Consider the following 20189-nt stretch of genomic DNA (forward strand, 5'->3'; position numbering starts at 1 on the left):
TATCTGTGGAGAGAGAAAACGTTTCAGGTCGATGACCCTTCGACAGATATTATCCTAACATCAGCACGTTCCCTCCTCTCCTGAAGGCGCTGATTCTTGCTCCAATGGCGGTCCTTTGTGTTGAAACTAGACCGTGAGTATTGGCAGGATGGAGCATCATAGCTAAGCCTCAGCTTGTCCTCATTCGATACCCATACCCATCCACTTTCCACGCAGTGTAGTGATCAGGAGTAAGAACCTGGACTGATCTTTCTTCTCCCTAGCCCAGGGATTCTGAAGCCTATTGCAGCATCCTTACCACCAGCCGAGCTGAAATCAGACTGGGCTTCATGGGTTCTTGCTTAAGAATTCATGGCCACACATTACTATTAAGAACTAGTTGGTTTATTAACAAAGGTTTAACAATCAAACTACACGTAACCTTTTCATCCACTAGGCTCACAACTGCATACCTCATCGTGGATGACCTAGACTCAACTGACTGGGGTTTTATTGAGTCTTGTGAACATCACATGACTGACTAAGCCACAACAGCTCTACAAACCTGTGAGCATACTCACAGATGCATACATTACAGTATCTAACCTGGAACCTTCAAGCTCTGTAGGTGAGTTCCACATAAGAGAGTGCACTCAGCAACTCTATTTAAAATGATGTTACCAAATCAATACATCTCTACCACTTCCCGTCTACTGGAGCTTTATTTTATTACCACTATCCATCGTGTCTATTTAACAAAGCAAGATCACCTATAGGACCTATGGGTACTACATTTCATTTATACTTTAAAAGGTTCCGTATTGTGCAATGTTTGACAAGTACTGTAATACGTTGCAGAAATACTTACCGAGTACATTTATCTCAATCAACTTTTTTTATTTATTATTAAGTTATTTCTTTAGTTTTCATCTCTCTTTCGGTCAGTCTGAGCCAGGCAACTCGACAATCTTTAAAGTTGTGCACTAAAGCTGACCACTAGGAGGTGTAAGAGGGTGGGCTGCGTGACACTTCGGATTTCTCTTCCTCTGCCTGGAAACTGCTTGGTGGCTCTCCAATCATACAGCTGAGATCAGGAACTTGTGCAAGGAATTATGGGTATACACCCATGTTCTGTGGAGGCCTGCATTGGCATTTTCACGAAGAGAACCACGAAGCTACCTAATTAAAATGTTTTCTTATTGTGACCATATTTATTGAATAGATAATGCAGTATCGACTTTTTGATTGACCAGCTGAAGCCAAGGTCTAGTGGATAGCAGCTTCTCATCAGTGATGTCAGGTAGAACATTTTACAAACATCAACAGCTTACATTTGTTCTTTTAAAAAAAACAGTAAACCAATCAACAATGCCAAAGGAGATAAGTTAGAAATACAAGGGGCCATTTTAACATTAGCTGTAAAACTAGTGGTACCCGATTTGCCACCCATTATTAACCCAGCACGATTTCCCTTTCCATTGACTGTGCCCACAAAATTTTATTCTTGGTGCTGGGTGCTGGCCTTAATAATACAACAATGGTGATTTTAAGGTTACATTATCGAAAATGTATTTATTCTAAGATGCAGCTCAGAGTTATATACCACCTAAAGAGTATGCAAATCAGCAGATCCAAGGTGCATCAAGATGTCGGTGCTCCATAGATAATGCCCCCGCATCTTGTTTGTATTCGGTGCTCTCCAAGTTAAAATGAAAGAAACTCCAGAAATGCAGTTGAGAATCCCAATCCAATTAGAGACCGGGGGTCCCAGTACTGTGGATAATCAACGACAATATGGCATGACCATGCAGATTCAGAAGTCATCTTAAATGTGCCATGCCGCACAGATATCTAAAACACTGAGCGTTATTTCCATGTCCAATTCAACAGGGTTTTCCTTGGTCCTTCCTAGTAGCACAATCCTGGGGAGTAATTAAAATGCAGTGACATGTTTGCACAGAATTATGTGTCAATTTAATTGCATTACTGCAGAAATAAAATGTAGGAATAGAAAAGGTGAAATAACGAGACTTTAGTATTTTTTTCACGGTTTTGGGTCTTGAATGGACACTCTGGGCTTTTGAATGGTTGCTCAGAAATTTCTAAGATGTAAACAGGAGAAAAAGTAATTAAAAAAAAACAATAATTTTGTCCAGTTGCCCCTGTGCCTCATAATGTGCAAGCATTAATGATTGAGGTTATTAAGGTTCTCAATGAAATTTCATCAGCAGAGCTGAATCCATGATGCCAATCCAGTGCCTGACCCGAACCAACTCCAGTCCAGTCTTGGCCTTGGTGAAATATTGTTGGGCGGTTTTCCCCCGGATACTTTGGGTGCCAAAGTGCCTCCGAGGTGGCCAAGATGGGGTCTTAAGCTGCGAAGCTGGTTTATACCTGCCTTTAGCGCAAGACGCCATCTTGGTAAAGGAGTTGAAGCTTGCGCTAGGAACAACCGTCCCAAGGATCATTAAGGCTCTGATTGCCAATTAAATTGCCTGCTAGCACTCATTAAAGAGGCTGCATGCTATTTTTGGTGGCTACCGTTTCAATTAATGACCCCTCATAATAGCGACCAGCTGAACAGGAGCAAACCAGTCATTGCGGAGGATTTTTAGCACTACTTAAACCATGCTTAGCTTTCACTGTTCACTTGCAGCTGGGGATAGACTGCTTTCAAAGAGGACTTTTGAGACACATCGGGAGACTTTCTGGGACTTCAGCAACACTCAAGCAACATTTTTCCCGGAAATTCGCTGAGGACTTCACTTAAGGAAAGTGAGTGTTATGCTACTATACCCTGTACCTGATCGGAGTCACCAGGAGAAAGGGAGTGCTTGGTCATGGGCATCTTGCTAGGGGGCCGCTTTGGTCTAGAGGAGGAATGGGAGGAGTAGATGAGGCCAGGCAGAGCAGCACAGGCTGCTGCAGGAGAGAGGGAGAGGTGGGACAACAGGGCGAGGTGGGCTCCTTCCCTCACTGCGGGTACAGGCCATCCCTCCTCCTCTGGACCTCCTCCACTAGAACTCCAGTGCCGCATCCGAGAACCTGTACCATCCCTCGGTCCCTGAGCCATCCTGAAATGTTCTGCTGTGTGTCAGCCAGCGCTCTCCACACCTTCAGTGGAAGTGGTTGCGTGGAGGGTACATATACTGCTCCATGAAAATTGCTTCTAATCAGCACTTGAGTGCTCAACCTCCAGGCATGTTGGTAGGCTCAATTTTCCCCAAATATCTGCCCCCTTTTTTTTTAGCGTGCACCATTTCTTTTTGAGTAAATTCAAATCTCCAAGTTTCCCCAAAGTTTCTGCGCTAGCGTAGTGCACTTAGGGAGGATTTTTTCAGGCTACGATTTTGTTTACCTCATTGTGGGGCATAACTTGCCACTCGCGCCAATTCTGGCCATTTAAGCAAATTTGGCCAGCTCCGATTTACTCCAGTTTTTCTTAGGACAACATATGTGACCACTCTGGAAAAACCTTCTGGGCAGTTAACAAAATTGTCGCAGGTAAGAGAATCAGCACAGCAGATGCAGTTCCATGGCCCGGGCAGCAGCAGCAGAGAGGGAGGGAGGGGGAGAGAGAGAGGGAGGGAGGGGGAGAGAGAGAGAGAGAGAGAGAGGGAGGGAGGGAGAGAGAGAGAGAGAGAGAGAGAGAGGGGGAGAGAGAGAGAGGGAGAGAGAGGGAAGCCTTTCAGCCAGGGCTCGCAGCGGCAACCGGCACCGGGAGGAGCGGAGAGGGAAGCCTTTCGGCTAGGGTTATGAGCGGCACCAGGCACCGGGAAGGGGAGGGAGGGAGGGAGGGATAGATTCCCTGCTAGATGAATTTTTTTTGGCATAGTTGGGCTCCCAAAAAACGGGCGTAACTCTCCAAGTACACCATAAAACGGCTTTGGGGAAAATTAAGCCTGATATATTTAAATTCATCAATTAGTCTTAAAATAGTGGGCTCAAACCAGACTTTTAAATAGGCATGTCTTATTAGCCTCTTAGTGCTTATTTTCACCCATTCAGCAAGGATCGTGTCTTGAGCTTTTTAGGTAAGAAAGTTGCAACAAACTCTAGTTTTTCAAAAAATAAATCAGAAAATGCTGTAAATACACAACAAGTGAGTCAGCCTCTAAAGGGAAAAGATAGGTTTATGAGGTTTTGGATGTACATCCTTGTTACAAATTTGGATTTTTCATAGATACCTTCTTGGGTTCAGTGATATTGGACACCCCCATAAGTGGATGGTGCGTTCCTTATAGTCCGGAGTTGATTCACTTATCTACTTATATGATAGCGTAGCCGAAGGGATGTAACAATTCAACATTTTTGACATAGAAACATGTATGACATATCATGTCTTTTACACACGACCTCACATGCCCTTCCCCAATCTCTCAGTAATCAGATAGTTTATCCATTACAAAACATTACGCTTTTTTCCTCAGAGAGGAAGTGAACTTGGGGAGCAGCAGTTAAGATTGGACTCAATCAATTCAATCTGTACAACTTGTCTTCACATAATAATGCAAAATAATGAACACCCGCTGTCACATCAGTGGGTTGTCTTGTTTGACTTAAACACAAAAAATCTTCCCTCCTGCGTTTTAATTTTTGAAAGTCTGCCCTAGCAGCTCTTTGGGTAAACACCTGACTGTGTGTGATCATTTTTGTCCTTATTTTATCTCCGTGTTTGCAACTATAGGGGTAAGTCTATGTCAGATGACACCTCCTGAGGACCAAGAATCTCCCAATGCCATAGGTGTGAGCTTCCTATTGATTACTGGGGCAGGCTAAGAAATTGCTTATTGTTTTTGGTCTGTGGGGAAATAACTTCAACTCCTAGCTCATTAGCATTTTAATCACCCTCATGTCTGCATTTTTTTTTTAACCTGTGTGAGCACACTTTGCTTTCATAACCTGGCATTTAAGTGCAACACTTTTCACAAATCCTTCTTGTGGGAAATCGGTCAAAATAAATCTTCAAAATGTGGCAATCCTTCATCAGAGGCTTCAGCCTAGAAATGTGTCTCGGGCATTGGCATAAAACAGCAGTATCGGATTGGCTGCCCATTACACACAGCACCTTATATTCCCTTCCATTGACTGCAATGGAACTGAATCTCAGGCGCTGTGTATAATGGGCAGCCGATCTGATATCGCTCGTTTTGCGCCACCACCCGAGATGAATTTCTAGGCCGTAGCCTTTAAGGTGAAAAGGTTTTTCACACTGAACCCCCTCACCATAAATATAATTGAATCTTCTGTTTGTTCACTGCAGTGCGGAATGGAATGGCATCTTTTCTATGACTGCTCCTTGTCTTCAACCCTCTCAAAACCAGCAGTCTGCTCTCTCAGGTGGATGTAAAAATATCCCATGGCACTATTTCGAAGAAGAGCAGGGGAGTTATCCCCAGTGTTCTGGCCAATATGTATCCCTCAATCAACATAACAAAAACAGATTATATGGTCATTAACACATTGCTGTTTGTGGGAGCTTGCTGTGTGTAAATTGGCTGCCGTTTTTTCGCACATTACAACAGTGACTACACTTCAACCAGTGGTCATGAAAGGTGTTATATAAATGCATTTCTTTCTCTTTCTTTCGCTTTCTTTCACTCTTTCTTTCGCTCTTCCTTTCGTTCTCTCTTTCTTTTCTTCTTTCTTTCTCTCATTCTCTCTTTTTCTCTCTTTCTTTCCCTCTTTCCCTCTTTCTCTCTCTCTCCCTCTTTCCCTCTCTCCTACCCTAAGTTGAGAATTGACCTGTTTTATTCAGCGTCATCGATATAATGCATGTTGTGATACTTTGCCCTTATAGAGGTTGATTACTAGGTGGCATCCTATGCACATACAGGGTATCCTTAAAGAATGCTTGGCAGATCTATGCTATCATGCTGAATGTGTTAAGATAATAAAATAGTATACAATACATAAAACATGTGTTATTTACAGCAGTACAAAAAAAAACAGAAAAAAATAACCTTGCCATATATTTTGGGTTATGTGTTAAAACGTTAGTGCAGTAAAATTGTCAGAAAGGTCGACTGCTAGATTTTCTCTTCGAACTGGTTTTAAGTAAAATATTGAATGCACAAAGTACTGAGAAGCTATTAAGCTAAAAGAAGGTTTTTGATACTTCAGCATCATAATATATAATACAATGTGACGTGCTTGAAGAGCTGGTAATGTTACTCACAGGGCCCAACCGATGCCATTAATGATTCACAAATCCGTCCAAAAAAAAAAAGATGGAGCACCAGAGATGGAAGAGAATGTCAGAAGACACCTGGAAGGATAGTTTTTTTTGTAAAAAAAGGACAAGGGTTAAAATATTAATGAAAGAATCTATGATGTTTAGCTGTAATTGATTACAAAATCATTATGGTTGCACTCATCACATTGATGTAAATCACCTTCGTACTGTAATAATCTCTATTGATGTAAATCATATCCCCTATTGTTAAATACCGTACACAAATTATGGTAACTTTAGAGATATGGTGCCTCAAATGGCAATACAATATTTAACAGTGAGATGCATGTAAATAGTGTTAAATATCTGGGGAATTTAAATAATACTCCTAAATTTTGTGAATGACATGATTCATACTTTCTGGAAATTACATTTTTCCTCAAGTAATGTCTCTCCGAACTGCAATCAAACTCTGCCACCCTTCAGGTCCTCCACATAATTTTGTTGTAAATCACCATGAAGCAGATTTTTTTTTCTAAAATATTCTGCCCGGAGAGAAGTAATTTATATAATCCCTCTCAGCAAGAAATTTTAGAATAAAAATTATGAAGAATATAATATTTCATTAGACGTAATCCATTTTACAACAGTCCCTAATCTTCGGCTAAATCGGCCTCTTTCTTTTCTGGTCTTAAAGAGAAACAAGCATCATGAGTGGCTGAAGTTAATAAGCTTCTTCTAAATTGTTTTCAACCAAACAAATCAGCACTCTGCTAATGAACATTCCCCATGGAATAGTCATGTACCAGGTTTAGGGAGCTGTAGATTGCTCCAGTAAATTCTATTGTTTAATGTCCACAAAAACATTACAACATTCAAAATTAAACACTCAACTCTTCACTGAATACAATATCTGTCGAAATACAAGTAAAAATGACGGAAAGACAACGTTGATTGCTGGAGTTTCCTAAAGGAATGTAATTGTGAGAATTATGCTGTCACCTTATTTTTAAACACAGATGCGAGAAAAAAACAACTAATATTGTCATGTGTTAAATTGTTGGTGCAGTAAAATTGTCAAAAAGGCTGACCAAAAAGGCGATTATGCTAACTGCTCTGTTGGATCTCGTTTTAGGTAAAGTACTGAATACTTAGAATACTAAGGGTTAGAATTTGCACGGCATGGCCGCCCGGTTTCTCAGCGGCATTGGTCGGTTTGGGCGAGAACCAGTTCGGCGAAAATTTCCATAAAGAGTTCCGCCGGCGGTTTCGAAGTACCGCTGGGGAGCGGACCACCAGCGTGCACCGCCCGAAAGCCGCTATTGCCCGAGTTTTGACTCAGCGGTGACCTGTCGATACGTAGAAAAAAAAACGCCCACGAGAAGCAGCGGGAGCTGGACGGTGCTGGGTGGTAGGTATGTAGCCCTGCAAAAAAAGGTAAACTAATGAGTTTTTAATAATTATTTAAAAATTCTTTTACAGTAATTAAGTTGAAAAGGGTCCTGAGAATGTTTTCTAATTTTTTTTATTTTATGTTTTATGGAAAAAATATTTTTTGTGTTTTCCCCCCTTCGAGGCCCAACCTGCAGCCTCGGTCTAAATTTTACTAATTACCGCCCATTTTGTTTAAGAACTGCCCAATCAGCCCAAGATTGCGTTTCTGCCGAGAATCGGGGTGTAAGGACCATTTTTTTTCGCCAGGCGGAATCTTTCCCTTTTTTTGTGGAATTTTTCGCCCCAGGTAATTTTAAAACCTTAGCGGTACAGTATTTTGGTGGATTTTTTTGAAATTCTAACCCATTGAACCTGTTAAACTTAAAAAAAAAACACTTTTGATACTATTGTATCCCTAATATTACAATTTGATATGCTTCAGGGGTTGGTCATGTTACTCACAGGTCCAACTAATGATTCACAAATCCGTCAAAAAAAAGATGGTATGCCTGAGATGGATCTATCCAATGGTGGATTTTAACTAGCTTGATTCTTGTGCTCAAAGAAACTATTACCATCAGAACTTCTGTTGAATTATTTATTGTCATGGTGTATGATGTACAATACACCATACGTCATGTAATACAACATGATGCCGCTGGTGATTGGTTCTGGTAAATAGTAGCACTGTTTTGGTGCACTGTGATGATTGTTTGTGGTCTTTTGGTGGCTTTCTGACTAATGCCAGGGATTTGTATTTTTATCCAGTTTATCTACCATCAGATTTTAAATTGTCTCTGTCTCTTTAGTGCCACGATTGGGAGCTACCATATCAAGGTCGAGGTAGCTAGTCTTAGCCTTGAGGCAGAGATACTACCTGCATGACTACATCCAGCTACTCAGCCACCCTATTTTCTGTACTACTGCATTTTAAGAAAATAACTGAAGTGCCTTTGCTGGAAAGAAGCTGTTCTGCCCTCAATGCTCTAATGGCAATCAGTGGAGCTCGTTAAAACATCATTCATCTAAAATGAGCCCGAATATTCTTCTTAGACAGATCCTCTCTGCCCTTCACTTTCTTGCGGAGGCCTAAATCTAAAGATGGTAGTTGGCTGAATGTAGGCAGAAATACAGTCTCTTGCTATTGTGACTTCTCAATACACGCCCAACATCATAAAATTTGAGTTATCAGATATGAAAAATGACTAGATTTAAACAGCAAAAGTATGCACTCAAAAGTATTAATTTTTATATATAAAATGGTTGTAGTTCACATTTTACATAAATACTCTATCATGTACAGTAAATGTTCAGTATTTGAGGAATAATTACGGCAATGCGAGGTCTTTTTGAATGAGGCTAACAGAACATAAATAAATAGGTACAAAAATATTCCTAATAATTATAGTCACAACAAGACCCTTTAGTAGTAACTGGATGTTAATTGCTTTGTTATTTTACTGCAAGCCATGGATGCTCAAAATTCAAATCCATTGCTTTGTAAACTAATGGTGAATTAAGCCAACTAATCATTGGCTGTCAGCAACAATAAAGAAAAATAAATCATTTGGATTTATATAGCGCCTTTCACGACCTCAGGATGTTTCAAAGTGCTTTACAGCCAATGTAGTACTTTTGAAGTGTAGTCATTGTCGTAATGTAGGGAACATGACAGCCAATTTGTGTAGAGCAAGGTCTCACAAACAACAATGAAATTAATGAACAGATCATCTGTTTATTTTAGATGTTGGTTGAATGATAAATATGGGTCAGGACACCTGGAGAACTCCCCTGCTCTTCTTCAAATATTGCAGTAGGATATTTTACATCCAACTAAGAGGGCAGATGAGAACCTGGTTTAATGTCTCATCTAAAAGACAGCACCTCTGATAGTGTAGCACTCCTTTAGTAATGCATTGGAGTGTCCCCTGGGAGGACAGACGCACCAATGTCAGTATTTTCGACCAGGCCAACATCCCCAGCATCGAAGCACTGACCACACTCGACCAGCTCTGTTGGGTGGGCTACATTAATCGCGTGCCCGACACAAGACTCCCAAAGCAAGCGCTCTACTCGGAACTCCTACACGGCAAGCGAGCCCCAGGTGGGCAGAGGAAATGTTTCAAGGACACACTCAAAGTCTCCTTGATAAAGTGCAACATCCCCACCAACACCTGGGAGTCTCTGGCCAAAGACCGCCCTAAGTGGAGGAAGTGCACCCGGGAGGGCGCTGAACACCTCGCGTCTCGTCGCCGAGAGCATGCAGAAAATAAGCGCAGGCAGCGGAAGGAGCGTGCGGCAAACCAGGCTCCCTACCCACCCTTTCCTTCAACGACTGTCTGTCCCACCTGTGACAGAGACTGTAATTCCCGTATTGGACTGTTCAGTCACCTGAGAACTCACTTTTAGAGTGGAAGCAAGTCTTCCTCAATTTTGAGGACTACCTATGATGATGATGGAGTGTCACCCTAGATTTTGCACTCAATCTCTGCAGTGGGATTTGAACCCACAACACTGCTGATTCAGAGGTGAGGTTCCCAATTGAGCCAAAGTTGACACCATAATTAAGTATCACTCTGCAGGGTAATACTGATGGCAGAGTTGATCAGGAAATTGTGATTATTATGTGGGGGGGGGGAGGTATGGTGGAAAGGGGAGAAGAATGTGGAGATAACTAGAAAGCTGAGGTTCACAAAGCATGAGAATTACTTTGTGGTGAAGCAGAATCATTGAATGGTGCAGCACAGATTAAAGCTATTCATCAGCAAGCCTGAACTAATGTTTTCTCCACATAAGCTGCCTTGTCTAATCCCACTCTCCTGCTTGTTCCCACACCCTGTAATATTCCTATTTTCAAGCAACACAATCTCATTTAAAAACAATCTATTATTGTTTACCTTATAACCCTTCATAATTTTGATGAACTCCATCAGGGCACCCCTTTAACTTACCAGCTCTAGCTGCCTTAAATCTCACCTGCCTTGATCTCAGGGAAACCTATCTAAGTGACACACTTATATCTGCCTGTATATATCCTTTCTCTCTCTATTTGAGGTGCACTTTCGATTTTATAGTAACATCCTTCAACATACACCAGACAACAGGCCCTACACCTTCTACTACACTGACAGGTTTACAAGAACGACTAAAAGGACTAGAATTAAAGACTGAAGACAGACTTTAGTGTCAAAAGCACTATCTAATATGTACTTAATTTCCAAAGAAACCTCCTCAATTCTATTAACTAATCTGAATGAGACGTGTTAGAAGAATTCGGCCATTCTGGTGTCAGTCACTTCACACAGCCCTGTTCGTACCCCTGATGACCTCAAAATCAATGAAGCACTGGCACGTAGAGATGTCAAGTCATTCATTTACTCCCTAACCTCTCAGGTCTTTGCTAACAAAGGGGTCGCACACAGGTCCTTATGTACTCCTTAATGAGCAATCTCCAGGCCTGTAGTCTTGAGGGCTTGCTTTCTATCCCTGGTAGCGAGAGCTGTGTTTGTATAAGACTTAATGGTTTAATTAGTATTAAGTCTTTCTTTTCCTAGCATTCTGTCTGACTACTGACTTCATTGTGAGGACATATGCTTAGTCAATTCTGTGGCATTTCTTCAACAATCCTTCTCTCAACTGCACCACAGCCCATAATAATCGCAACTTTACCTGGAATGTAAATCAGACAGCTATTGTAACAGGTGGATGATCTGCTCTGCCAGATTACTGCCCAAATGGTGAAGACAAAAATCTACCCCAGTAGTTTACGGTTATTTGAAATAGAAATAACTTGCCTTTATATTCCTGGCTTATCTCTGTCTCCTTCTCTTAGAGAAGGATGTCACAATTTCCACCCTCCAGGCTCCGACACAATGCTCTTTTGGAAAATGATAGTCAGAGCTTCCATTATATCTTCCCAAACTTCCCTCAGGATCCTCAGATGCAAACCATCAGGTCTTACCGACCGCTTTTGGACGAGGCATTAAACTAAGGCCCCGTCTGCTCTCTCAGCTGGACGTAAAAGATCCCATGGCATTATTTCGAAGAGCAGGGGAGTTATCCGTGGTGTCCTGGCCAAATTTCTCCCTCAATCAACATAACGAAAACAGATTATCTGGTCATCATCACATTGCTGTTTGTGGGGGCTTGCTGTGTGCCAATTGGCTGCTGCGTTTCCACACATTACAACAGTGATTGCACTCCAAAAGTTTGTTCTTTCTTTCTTTTTTTCTTTCGTTCTCTCTTTCTCTCTCTCTTTCTTTCATTCTCACTTTCTTTCTTTCTTTCCTTTTGTCTTTCTTTCTCCATCCATCATTTTTATATTAATATGCAACTCTGAGTTTGCATGTCACATTCCCCCATTTGTGTTTAATGTCCATGACACTCCTTAAGAAGGTTAGTAAAGGCAAACTGAAGCTCTTCCATGGTCATGTGAGAATAAAGGCCCTGGAAGGGTTTGGTGGGCACTTATTCTGGATGTTTCTCTCTTAGTGCCACTCCCATTCACTACATTGTCACTGCTGCACCTGGCTTTGGAAATGCTGGACCTCACCCCTATCCCATTCCCCAGTCTCCCTTTCTCTGTCCCCATTTGAGCCCCAATTGCCCCATCCCCAGTCTCTCTTTCTCCCCCCCCTACTCGAGCCTCAATCCCCTTCGACCTCCAGTCCCCAGTCTCCTTCTCTCCTATCCACCAAACCTCAATCTCCTGATCCGCAATACCCAATGTGCCTCTCATCCTCCATCCCCGGACTCTCATTCCCCAGTTTCTATCTCTCCTATGTCTCTCCATGCCCTGACCCCAGTGCCCCAACTCTCAATCCCCAGTTTCCCTCTTCCCCCCATCCCTTGTCTCCCTCTCTCCGACCCTCAGTCTGCTGTCACTCGCACTGCCCACTGGTCCCTCTTCACCCTAGTCCTGCAACTCTCCCTGCTCCACCTCTCTTTCTCTCCCCACCCCCCAGACTCCTGGAAATCAGCTGTCCCTAGTTACACCTAAGCAGGGGCCCATTCTCTGTAGCTTAATCCCTCCCTTTGTAGCCATTGCAGATCCTGACTGAAGTTGTCGATCTAGGCTCTGTGGCATACCCAGTGGAAGACATTAGATAGTCTAATGAGGTTGCAACAGCTACCACAGAGGTATACTTCTTTCCCTGAGTAAATTCAGCTATCTGCTGGGAGAGGTGGTACACTTTCTGGAGTACTTTATCAAACTGGGTTGATCCCTAGAGGCCTCGAACTGCTGAGAGTTCAGTTCTTTCGCAGTTACGAGATGCCCTCGACCTTGCAGGTGTTTCTCCCTGTTCTGGAGTTCTAACTCCTTTTGGCGAAGCTACATTTCTGGACTCTGCAGACTCGGGGGTTGACTCCGACCTCTCACAGTCCTCTCTCCAGAGAGACTAATGTCCTCTTGGTAACTTGGAGGTTGACTATTTCTGGGTTGAAATGGTGGGGAAGGTGGCCTCTCCTCATGGCAGAATTCACTGTCACTGTCTCTATCTTGGTTTTCCTCTGACTGGAGGTCTGATTCATTCCCTTGAAGAGAGTCTTCCTCTTGGGAGGAGAAGCCTGGTGAGTAAATTGTTTTTTTTGCAGCAGTGATTGTAAAACTGTCTCCTTTTCCATCCTTGAGGTGGTCCTTAACTGGGTCTGAGTAGCATTCTGTGATTTCCTTAATTCATTCACCTCACTTTGGGCCCACTCTCTGTCTCATTCCATATAGCTCAAGCCTGTTTAAATTGATCATAGTCGGAGACCCAGACTTCATCATCATTATCATCATCATCATAGGCAGTCCCTCGAAATCGAGGAAGACTTGCTTCCACTCTAAAAGTGAGTTCTCAGCTGACTGAACAGTCCAATATGGGAATTACAGTCTCTGTCACAGGCGGGACAGACCGTCGTTGGAGGAAAGGGTGGGTGGGACTGGTTTGCTGCACGCCCCTTCTGCTGCCTGCGCTTGTTTTCTGCATGCTCTCGGCAACGAGACTTGAGGTGCTCCGTGCCCTCCTGAATGCTCTTCCTCCACTTAGGGCGGTCTTTGGCCAGGGATTCCCCGGTGTCGGTGAGGATGTTACATTTTATCAAGGAGGCTTTGAGAGTGTCCTTGAAATGTTTCCTCTGCCCACCTGGGGCTCGCTTGCCGTGTATGAGTTCCGAGTAGAGCATTTGCTTTGGGAGTCTTGTGTCAGGCATGTGTACAATATGTGCCCGCCCAACGGAGCTGGTCGAGAGTGGTCAGTGCTTCGATGCTGGGGATGTTGGCCTGATCGAGGACACTAATGTTGGTGCGTCTGTCCTCCCAGGGGATTTGCAGGATCTTGCGGAAACATCGTTGGTGGTATTTCTCCAGCGATTTGAGGTGTCTACTGTATACGGTCCACGTCTCTGAGCCATACAGGAGGGCGGGTATCACTACAGCCCTGTAGACCATGTGCTTGGTGGCAGATTTGAGGGTTACTTTTGTACGTTCTGAAAAACCCTGCGGTGAGTTAAGGGATCAGCGCAAGTAGCCTCCAAATGAGAGTGTTGTGCTAGGAATGCTATTTTTTTTTTAAATCCCAAGCAGCGAGACTGGACAGGATGTCGGTGCTATCAGCCTGATTAAACTGAATATATTTTTTACTAAAGATAGCTAGATATTAAAGTACTGGAAAATCTTTGAAGATTCTTTTCTCCCCACTCCCGCTCCCTCCAGCTCACTGGATCAAAACTCTTCCCCTCCCTCCCTCCCTCCCCATCAATACTCTTCCCCTCTCCCAAACTCTTCCCCTCTCCCAAACTCTTCCCCTCTCCCCCCCTGCCACCAACCTGTCTCTTGTAACCCTCAGCACGGGAAGGCAGTGGCCGGCCTGTGCGGCAGGCCACTCGGCCCGGGACAGGGGCGGCGAACATCACGTCGTCCCTTCAGCCAGGGATAGGGTCACCCGGAGCCAGGCCGCGCTGGGAGGGCCAGGAGCTCCTGCGCACACGCGCAGACTCCACTGCGCACACGCACAGCTGCCGGCACTCTTTTCGGCACAGGGCCGTAGCTCCGCCCACCACACATTCCGATGCGCTGCACCACAGGCCACAGGCCTGGAACCAATGGGGAGAATACGGAGGTAAGAAATCGGCGCCGTTTCTGTACTACCAAATCCGCGCATCTCATGGAGGTACGCCATTCTAGTAGAGGGGGCAAACTTGGGCCCATTGCTCCCAAGCTAAAATTTAATTTTGGGCATGTTTCTGGCAGGGTGCATTTCCCCAATGAATCCCGAAAACACCCATCAGGCCATTTGTGAGGCACATTTCCTACAATATATATAGATCATCAGTCCTTTCATTCATTCCAATTGCATTATACTTGGATTCAGGGTGGATTACACCACAAAATCATGACAAACTTTGGGCTCATACTACAAGGCACCACCACAAAGCATCTCTGTAATTAAATGAGTAGATCTATATACTTGGTTGTACCTATTTATGGCCTGCTGGTGGTATAAAATGCTCATCACTCATGGTTTCAAACCAATCATAGACCCCCAAAAGCCAACCTCACATTCAAGTTATCCTGTGTAAATAAATGAGACACACAAGACCGGTTAAGGTCACCTAGACCCTGAGCATTTCACATCAACTGGGGGGACCATTTTCTAGATACTGCTCACCACTTACTTGTTTTAAAGAAGTTGTGTAGATGAATCAAAGGGCCTTCTCAGATTGTCTGTGTGTTGTACCTATATTTCTATGTGGATTCATTTTTATCACACCAGCGCTCTTCAAAAATCTACAAAATGATCAAGTTTTGCTGTTTCCCCAGACTGTTGGCGAAATGAGTTAGCCTGCCAGCCTTCCAGAAGAGTGCATTTGTCACCTCCTAAATACACATGCACATAGTGACATGAACTGCACCAATATATTCTCATCGGGTGCCTGGAAAGACCTTATAAAAACTGCATCGATTTGGAGTTGAATGATAGTGGAGGTCGACATTCAGATGAGATCTTAGAAGCTTCTGAATGTGGGCTACAGGGAGAAGACTTTGCCATCTCACTTTACACTGGCATGTGTAAACCTGCAAGATTAGAGTGCAGACTCTGATACCCTGTTGTGTGAAGGAGGATGGAAGAACACAAATCAACTGTGGGAATGAAAAGAAAAAGCAACAATTAAAAATAGGACAAGACACATAAGCACCTTCCTTAGAAACGCTGGAGATCCGTGGATTTGCTTTCCTCACATTTTTTCCACAGCAAACAAAACAAATAATCTATGGCCCATCAATATGATGCTCTTTTACCCAAAAGAAATAGTAGTTTTTGTCTCCAGGTTGTACATCTTTGAACCACTGTTTTCTATAATGACCTTCAGACACTCATTAGCATACTGATTACCATTAACATAGCCATAATGTAGCAATTTTCTTGCTGTATTTGGAGTGGTAGTGCTCATCTGAAGACAGCCAAGGGACAAAATTAACAGAATAAATCTACTGCTGAATCTGGCGCCCATCCAACACTTTGACAGACTTTCTTCCTGTCTGCTGGATTATCTAAGAGTGTGACATCATCACCCGGGTTCCTGCTGATAGTTCAATGAGAGAACTGTCTCCACAGTATGGATTGTGTTACACAAGGGAACCAGTCCACCTATAGATTGAACAGTTGACACTTTGACATGTCTGCTCCAGATTGCTTGTCTTTTAACTCTTACACGCCTTATCCTTTATAGAAATAAAAATGCATTTTAATAACACCCTTTCTATCAGCTCTGCGAAACTCACAGATAGTACAGTGTTCCTCATTGCTGGAATGCTCTGAACCAATTTAGTTGTCATTGGGAGCTACAGCTAAAGCAGTCTCAAAACATTTTTGGACTGCCTTATTCAGCTATATTTTCATTGTATCCAGCATACTTCTTGATTCCATTAGACGAATTTCTGCATTAGTAAAGGCCGTACAGAGCTAAGGGGACATAGTGTTCTACTCTCTCCCTTGCTTCCCCCCATTTAGACCAAACAGCAGTGTTTATTTAAACTAAATTCATAAATCTGAATCTAAAATAAAATGTATAGGTTTAATATATGACAAGTATACTTTTGTTATGAAACTGTTTATACTGAAGGTTAAAGCAGCCAGCACAGACACGATGGGTCGAATGGCCTCATTCTATGCTTGCTATGATTCTGTGGTAAATCCAAATCAGCAAAAGCTTGATCCAAACATCATAGCATACCATACGATTCTACTTCTCCCAAAAACATTTCATCCTGGTCTATTCACATTGCTACTAATTTGTTAGGTTTCCAACGACTTAATTTTTCTAACATATACATTGGAATGCATTACAAGTGAGAATGTTAAACAGTTCATCAGCATCACCTGAATCCTCTCAATATCTATGCCCTAGAAGCACACCCCTACCTACATTATTATTTTCTTTGCTTTTTTGCTTGTAATGAAATGCATTGTTATTCAGTTGAGGGAAATTAGCCCCATTTATCATGGACAGCCAACGCCTACACTTAAATAATGAGAGTCAAATTAAACTGATATTGCACCATGTGAATCAACCAAATAAGTGGAATGTACGCATTGCCTGCCAGGATATCACCAAGCATCACCATATTAGCAATGTTCAGAACAGAAGAATCGTTGCAGAAGTGATACTTGATGCTTAAGGTACTCCATTCTCAATCGCATTTCTTTAACATTTATTAAAATATTGTAAATATTTAATCTCCTCGTGCTTTTCCTCGCGCACTCTCAATGCTGCATGTAAACAGTAAAATATGCAAAAAGCTTCAAACAATTAAGAAAAAAAAAACAACCAAAAGTTGTATTTCACTTTAATCATTTTTAATGCACAGTCTTTATAAGTATAATACTGGACCATTTAGGGAGGTGGGCAATCTTGTTATATATTCATCAGCCTATATCATTTTGTTGCAGTCTAGAATAGTACAGCATGTGAATATTTTTCACCCCACATTAAAGTGCAGATCAGATTTAGATGTGTTCTTGTATTATGTACAAAAGCAGCATTAAAACAATATTTGGACCTTCCATCAATCTAAGATATAAATTAAAATAATGGTATAAATCAAAGACGCACAGTCATCTTAAATAGTTCATCCTGTGAATAAAAAGGAATTTCTAATCCATAAGTGATTTAAAAAAAAAATCTGTTGCTTATGGAATCAATTCACAAAAAGCAATTTTGCAGAAATAATGTATGGGGTGGAACATTATTGGAATAGTGCTTTTAACATTAATTTGGAGCATACCCACCAGTAACTACTTTCCAAGGTCTCGTCACAAACTGCTTTGGCAGGAAATAGAAGTACAAGAGATTTCTGCTGCTATTATTTATCTGCAAAGAATATCAATAATATATCCCATTCTGGTGCTGATCAGAATGTACAGACATAAGTAAAACATGGGAGATCTTTTCCATCACAGGATTCCCTTCTGGACCAGACATACATAGCTCATCAGAGGGCAAAGGCTGAATAAGCAGGTCGTGCTGGGCCTCTTTAAAGATCTCCGGGGAAAATATCATATTCAGCACTTCTCCATCATATTTCACCTCTATGGTTACATTTTATTTTATTATAAGCAAATTATTGCAAATCCCAATTTTATTATTTTTGAATGATAGCACAGTAACTCTATTGCTGCCCTGTTAGGAGTTAAGGCAAGTGATGGCTCTGGGCTCATTAGGTCTCCTGTGAAATTGTGAGTCATTTAGTGACTGTCTTCCTTGTGATACTATTGTATTTAAGGGTGCAATTATGTTTACTGCAGGCTGCAAATCGTATTTAAGGGTGCAATTATATTTACTGCAGGCTGCAAATCATACTCTACCTTCCAGGAGAGAACTCGGCACAGGCATTCGCAAGTCCTGCTCCCCTGACAGGAGCGTCTGCTTTTTCATATAATATTAAAAAGATTCTGCAGTAAGTTTCTAAAGTGCCCAGGTGGTCCAACAGAGTCAAGTCTAAATGTTTTAGTGCATTCTGGAGTCAAATGAAACCTAACCTGATTCTGCCACTTTTGCATCAATGTGCACCTAAAACCACTTCACACTGATGCAAAGGTGTTAGTATAATTGCACCCTTAGATACAATCGTATCACCAGGAAGACAGTCACTAAAGGGCTCACCGTTTCATATGAGACCTAATGAGCTCAGAGCCATCATTTGCCTTAACTGCTAATTGGGTTATTGAGCTAATACCTCCTGAGCAGGGCAGTCATACCTAGGAAATCTGTGGCCCGTGTCAAGGGGCAAGTCCAAACAGCCAATGGAGCTGTGGTCATGATAAAAACAAAGGAGTACAAACCTTCATTCTAGGAAACAGCAGCTGTGTGTGATATCAACAGCTCTAAATATTGCCGGGTCTCATTAAAGTTCTCCAGTCCACTGCGCAGTACCATTGTCATTCTTCCTGATAACATTGTGGATACAATGTCCTGTCCAATTATCTATATTACCTGTTACATAGAGTTACCTCCAGTATGCAGTCATGGATTTTTCACCCTTTACGTATTGCCTTTCACACCAGTACTAATTTGACTTCATGTTTGGGCCTTAGGACCTCTAAAATTGGACTGGCTGGAATATATATCCTTTAGGCTGAAAGCAACATGCCAACCATAACAACCTAAAAAGCAGTTCTGGAGTTGCTCCACAATCAGTAGATCTATATCAAAGTGTGGAAGTGTCCCATTCTATGCCTTACTATACGATTTGAACTTGTATAAATTTGAAAATACCTTTATTCATAACCAACTCAATTTCCTGGAAATGTTTACACATCTTTTCTGATAAATATTTTACTGCCGATCATTAGCCTCGTAAATTATTCAAAAAAGCCAGAAAACCATCATGCAGGATATCTGGTGGGATTCTGGTATAGGTCTGTACAAAATTTGTACCCCATGCAACTTTTATCCTGTCCTCACCTATTCTACATGTGGTCATGCAATCAAGCCCACCTTTTGCCCTAATATGCAAACAAGTAGATCACTGTATATAAATACATTTATAGGTAAGCCAATTCTTTGTAGGAATATTTTAGACAAGTTGTTGCTGTATACCAAAGCAAGCTTGCCTGCAATGAGGTTAGACTAGAGTCACACAAGAAGTTCATGTCAATGACTATGGGATACTTATGCATTTTCTAGGCATCCATGTTTTATTACTTGCCTTAATTGATAACTTCTCTACTGAAGTAACTTGGTTGTATTACCAACTTTCTTTATACAGTGCAGCAGGAACATCCAATTCTATTCCTCCTGTAAAATGAGACGCGCCTTCTCTGGTAGCAAATGCCATAAACTCTCAGAAATGTCCTTATTATTATTTATTTTCTACATTATTAGCCATCTAGTGTAAATTGAGCAAAATCGAAACCCGGTTTCTATGAAAATTATTATTTCTTTCTTAATTATTTAAAAAAAAGCATGAATGACAAAAGCCAGTTTGCCCTATCAGCCTTGTTCTTTTCACAGATCCTGTACAGTTCACTCTATATTGGACTCTACCCAACCCATTTAATGTCCGGATGAAACGTCACTTTCTTTCAGCCCCTCAAAATTCCTTGAGTGGAACACC

Source organism: Pristiophorus japonicus, chromosome 10 (assembly GCF_044704955.1).
Source record: "Pristiophorus japonicus isolate sPriJap1 chromosome 10, sPriJap1.hap1, whole genome shotgun sequence".
In the NCBI taxonomy this organism is placed as follows: domain Eukaryota; kingdom Metazoa; phylum Chordata; class Chondrichthyes; family Pristiophoridae; genus Pristiophorus; species Pristiophorus japonicus.